General features: G+C 35.4%; 1 protein-coding gene across 1 annotated transcript in view; it reads right to left on the reverse strand.

Annotated features, from left to right (window-relative positions):
• Positions 1-1210, reverse strand: part of LNPK (lunapark, ER junction formation factor) — a 78899-nt gene extending 77689 nt beyond the window's left edge. The window contains exons 1-2 of the mRNA XM_064484923.1: positions 1016-1210; positions 702-779 (exon numbers count right to left, since the gene is read on the reverse strand). The gene's annotated coding sequence lies outside the window, so the exon portion shown is untranslated. The remainder of the gene's footprint in view (positions 1-701; positions 780-1015) is intronic.
• Between the last annotated feature and the right edge of the window lie 4914 nt (positions 1211-6124).

The raw sequence follows: 6124 nt of genomic DNA on the forward strand, positions 1-6124 counted from the left end.
GTGGCATGCCTGGAAAGAGCATGGAAGCTCCGTGCCACCTCCCTCCCCCATATCTTGTCCTATATGCCTCTCTCATTTGGCTGTTCCTGAGTTGTATCCTTTATAATAAACCGGTAATAGTAAGCATGCTGTTTTCCTTAGTTCTATGAGCTGTCTGAGCAAATTACTGAACCTGAGGGAGAGGAGTTGGGGGAACCTCTGATTTGTAGCTGTCAGAGGTGTGGTAACCTGGGGACCCAATACTTGTAACTGGCATCTGAAGTAACAGCAGTCTTCCAGGACCTAGTCCTTAAACCTGTGGAGTCCGATACTAACTTTAGGTAATTAGTGTCAGAATTCAGTTGAATTGTAGGACACCCAGTTGATGTCCAGAGAGTTGGAAGATTGGTTGATGTAAGAAAAAAACCCCACACATTTCATATCTGAAGCATTGTAAGTAAAACAGCTCATCTACACATGTGCAACTCAGTGCTGAGGCTGGCATTGTGCTGCTTTATCACAGAATTGGGGGATCATCTCCTAGTCTCTCCCTTACAGGATTTCCCCCACACTCTCCAGCTCACAGGGGCCCTTTTTCCTGATTTTCTGGCCAGAAAGATGGGATTCCTCTTACTGCTGCATATTCCCACAACTGGGGCCACCAATGGGGCAAGGCAGAGGGAAAAAAGAGAAAGATCAAGAAAAACAGGAATTCTTCCTACCTTCTGTGGCCCTCAGAACTCTCCTCTGGACAGGAAGACAAGAAATCCATTGCTTCAACTCCACTCTAGGCCAGCCCACTGTATGCCACAAACCAAAAAAAGAAAAAAAAGAAAAAAAGAAAAAAAAGGAAGTAAGAAAAAAGAGTATTACCCCACACTCTCTGGCCCATAGGGACCCCCTTTCCTGGTCGTCTAGACAGAAAGATAGGATTTCTCTGAGTTTTAGCTATCTGGTATGGATGCCCCAGCTTTGCCAGGGGCCCACCCTTGGCTTAAGACCATAAGCAAAAAGAGGAAAACAATGGGAAACTCACCATTGTGCAACTCACTTCTCCAGGTTTTAACTCCTTTCCCCAATCCACCTGCTTCTCTTTACTTTGCAAAGTTCTGAGATAGTTGCTTTTTGTATTTTGTGTAACATCTTTAGTTGTAACCAGCAGAGAGATAGGCTTTAGTGGGCTGATGTCTTGGCTGCATCAGAAGTTCAACCTGCTACTTTTTAATTGCCTCTTCATGTGACAGTGATTTTGTAATATTTTCTATACAGAGTAGAAAAATAATTCAGACTTTTGGTTGATTAAATTTTTTGCAGGGAGCCCTCCTACGCTGTTGATTGGAAGGTAGTTTGGTGCAGCTATTATGGAAAACAGTATAGAGATTCCTTAAAAAGCTAAAAATAGACATACTATATGATCCAACAACCTGGGCATATACCGGGAGGAAAATCTAAATTGAAAAGGTAGCACCCCAATGTAGCAGCACTATTTACAATAGCCAAGGCATGGACATCAAGAGATAACTGGATAAAGAAAATGTGTGTGTGGTGGGGGGTGTTTGTGTGTGTGTGTGTGTGTGTGTGTGTGTGTGTGTGTGTGTGTGTGTAATGGAATACTATTCAGCCATAAAAAATAAAAAGAATGCCATTTGCAGCAACATGGATAGACCTGGAGAATGTCATTCTAAGTGAAGTAAGCCAGAAAGAGAAAGAAAAATACAGTATGATGTCACTTACATGTGGAATCTAAAAAAAAAGACACAAATGAGCTTATTGACAAAACAGAAACAGACTCTCAGACATAGAAAACAAACATGGTTACCAGGATGTGGGAAGGGATAAATTGGGAGTTCGAAATTTGCAGATACTAGCTACTATATATAAAATAAACAAGTTTATGCTGTATAGTACAGGGAACTATATTCAGTATCTTGCAGTAAACTGTAATGAAAGAGAATATGAAAACAAATATATGTATGTACATGACTAAAACATTATGCTGGGCACCAGAAATTGACAACAACATTATCAACTGACTATACTTTAATTTAAAAAATGTTTTTGCATTATTGACAGTTCGGGAAAATATCTCAGCTTTTTATTAATATCATGTGAATTTTAGGAATGGCTGTCAAATGTGGGAAGAGTACTATCAGGTTGTTAGTTTTTTCATATGGGCATTGTAAGACATCAGGGTTTTCAAGTTTCCTTATGCAGTGATTAACTGATAATTTTCTTTGAATCAGTAATAGTTAATTACTCATTCTTGATGTCCTTGCTATAATGGTATATTATAAGTTTAAATTACTTTTTTCAAAGTAACCATTTTGTGTTGAATACCTTTTCCAGTGTGTTCATGTGATTCCCTCCTCTCATTAATTGGATTATCAAACAATCCAAGAGCCTACTCATCACTTTTGTTTGAAATGTACCTCTTCTTTCTGGTTAATTCCTGCAGTTGGTGATAATTTGAAATCTTTTTTGTTACAAATACTTCTTGATGTCAGAATAGTTTCTATTGATTTAATTGCTTACCTTTTCCACTTTTGTTTCATATTCCATTAATTTTACATGAATTTTTCTCAGTTCTTTATAAATAGCTTTAAATATGACAAAAGATGGTCCCCTTTATGTAATTCAAATAAGGTGACTCAAGTTTTTAAAATATCTAATAGAAACACTTCAAAGTGTCTTTCTGTAGTACAGTTATAATGATGTCTATCTATTTTTTGAATAAGCTTTTTGGTTTTTCTTTTGTGTTGGGGTTTTTCTTCTAAATCTTTGAAAAATATATTTTACAGCCCATAAAATGTCCTTGACCCATGTTGTAAAGCTGGAACAGCTATATAATGGATAACCCATTATATTACACTTAGACTTTTTTTTAATCCAAGTTGATATGTGTATGTAAAATATTCCATTTATGAGAGGAACCTGAAATGAAAATAACTGTCGTAAAATGCCAACATGGTTAACAACCGTGGAGGCAGCTTTTTCTCTTACCAGATTAAAGGAATAAGTTGCACATGGTGTACATCCTGCACTCTTATTAATATCTTTAAAGAGTGCTAGGAGCCCTTTTCCTCACCTTTCATAGCAGCCCCATTGTTGGACAACACTCCATGAATGTTTTCAACCACAGGTTACTATTTCCAAAAGTTATTTCACATTGTTGAATAAAGCCACAGGCTGGTTTTCAATTGGTGAAAAAGTTTAAAATTATACATAGAGTTTTCAGTCACAGCAGTAGAGCACAGCAATGGCCTAATCAGTGTCGGACACATCCAGCCTAGATTCTACAAAAATGGGTTCAGTTTCTGGTTAGTTTATCTCTTAATTCTTTCATTATACAAATATTTTCCTATTATTTCTATTCTTCATAAACTATTACTTTTTTCTCATTTGGGGCATTTTTCCAAGTTCTCATGCAAAAATGAGTTTAATTTAAAATTATTTCTAGAATTCCCATTAAATGTCCATTATTTGAATCATGGTCATTATTTCATCATGATCTCTGAAGGTTCCCCTAAAAATACAATAACCTCAACTACTCTTTTCAGCTCTTCAAAATTATATGGAATGTTCTTATTTAGCTGTTTTTTGATTTATGGGGTAATCTAAGAAAATATAGTTGTCTTGTGCTCCATAGAATAGTCACCACTTTTGAGAGCTTTTAATACATTCGTTTAGTGTGAAAACCCATCCAGTGTAAGTAACGTCTGTCTTCTTGTAAAAAAGAAAAAATTGTAAAAAAAAAAAAATTACAAACAAAATATTTATGACCTTTCTTGGCCTTGGCATAAACTAGCTAGAGTCTCCTAAGAGTATGACTATTTAAAACTTTTTTTTCCAAAGTATCTTTCTGAGAAACATCCCTTTTGCCCATTATATGTTCTGTTTGATTCTATATAAATGTTATGAGAATCACAATTTTGAAGGTAAACGTATCTTTAATTAAAGTATTGAATGACATTATTACTTTTTGCAATAGGCCATAGTAAAAGACCATGGTCCTCATTAAAGTCAATGAAGTCATCAACATGAAGCTGCTGCCAACCTTTGTTGACTATACACATTGTATTTTGCTTGACTATTTTCTGTTTCTCCCGCTTTCTCATTTCCTCTTTAGGAGTGCTCTGATTCTCATAATCTGTATCTCTTCTGTTGTCATTTTAATCATCTACATTTTCTTGGCTCTAATGAATGCTTTCTTTACGATTTTGGCAATTTTAGTGTATATTTCAAAATAATAAGTTTCTGATATTTTGAACCTTTGTAAATCTTCACTTAAAATTTTTGGCTTCCAAAAGGATACTTTTTAGTCAGAATTCAATTCTCCACTTATAATTTTACTCATCTGATGATGGAAAGAATTTTCCACAGACTAGCTTCTAGCTCCATACGTTGCAAACCTTGTTTCTGCTCCTATTCCCACTATCCAGGTACCATTCATTTCATGGTAGCCTCTGGCCTTGCACCTTCATAACACCATGCCAAGTGAGTCGGCAGAAAGAGTAACTGAAGTATGCTTAGAGGTTATTCTTACCCTGAGAAGTCTAGCAATAACCACAGGAGTAGCTGTAAACTACATAACTATATCCCACCAAACCCAAAATAGCATATCTCAACCATCCCTAAGCTAGAACCCAAAAATGCCTAAGCAATTGCCAAGCCACCTAAGACAAGGGGAAGTACGATGGATGGAAAGCCAGAAGGAAAGATACAGCAATCTTCACTGATTACTGTTAAAATATCTTAACTGGGGAAAAAATTGCAAAATATTTAATCTTAGGAATACATCATTAGAGTTCCTGTCAAGAAGCATTGTTAACAGTTTCTTCTGAGGGGTCGTGACACAGCAACCTCCTTAGCTTCAGGGTAAATCTACCTCTGGATATTGCTTCCAAGCTTTATCCACCATTTCTCCCATTGTCTTATCCCTTTCTCTACTACTGGCAAATCCCTGCTCTTCTTACAGGGCTTCAAATGTCAGTAGTTTCCTGAGAAAGAACCCAGTGTGTCAGAAAGAATTTGGGCTTTGGTAAAAGACAGACAGAGGGTTTCAATCTCGGCTGGGCCACATACTGTTTGTGTGTCACAAGCAAAGTATTGATTGCTTTGAGCCTCATTTTCTTCATGTATAAAATATGGGTAAAAATATATATACCTTGCTGACTTGTTAAAAATTTTTTTTTATTTAGCATTTCATCAATTCTGTTTTTTTCTCATTTTAATATCTCTCCACAGAATATTGGGAACACAGAAAATGGTGCTTAAAAGAGGCTTTACGTTATTTCTCTTCTTCTGACATTATTTTATTATTTGGTTGATCAGAAGAACTGGAACTGGGATGAAGTGAGTGAGGTATTTGCCTCAGGTCCAGAATATAGAGAGGTGTCAAAAACACAGTAATCCAAAACAAAACAAACAAACAAACAAAACCCCCCAAAACAAAAAACAAACTCAGTAATCAATACAAATAATATTTTAATTCAGTATTTTTAAAAAATCAATGCAAAAAAAATCCATGGTGAACAAAATATATCAAAAATTTTTTTAAAGATGAGATCAGTATTACTGATTTTCCCTTTGCCTTAGGCTCCAACATGGCTCACATTGGTACTGGTAATCCAAACTTGATGAAAGAATTTGGAAAATTATTTCTTTTTATAACTATTCATAGCAAATTTAAATTATTTTTCTTTATATTCAGGTGTTTTTACAGATGTCATCTTTCAACATCTCCAATATTAATTTTTCTAGCATTAAACTTAATGCTCCACAATAGATGATTATGAGCAAATTATCTTTGACCTTAGAAATATTGTTTGTGCTACTGAAAGTAGCTTACTGTTTTGGAAATCAATTTCTATTAAAGATAACTTCACTCTAGAATTATCTACTTCACTTTTTCCTACACTGAAGCTACTTAAATTTCACTCTCAACCTTCTGCAAAATGACTCATTTCAGAGTACTTCAAAGACCTGATGCTTCCTTTTAGGGACTCTAGCTATATCTCAGTAAGTTCTTATTTTTCATCTAATTATTTAGCCGAATTTATTTATGACTATTCTCTGAAATGACAGAGTAGAACACTTCAAGTATTCTACTTGAGATATGCTCTGTAATGTGTACTCTCATATACTG

Source organism: Camelus dromedarius, chromosome 4 (genome assembly GCF_036321535.1).
Source record: "Camelus dromedarius isolate mCamDro1 chromosome 4, mCamDro1.pat, whole genome shotgun sequence".
NCBI classification, from domain to species: domain Eukaryota; kingdom Metazoa; phylum Chordata; class Mammalia; order Artiodactyla; family Camelidae; genus Camelus; species Camelus dromedarius.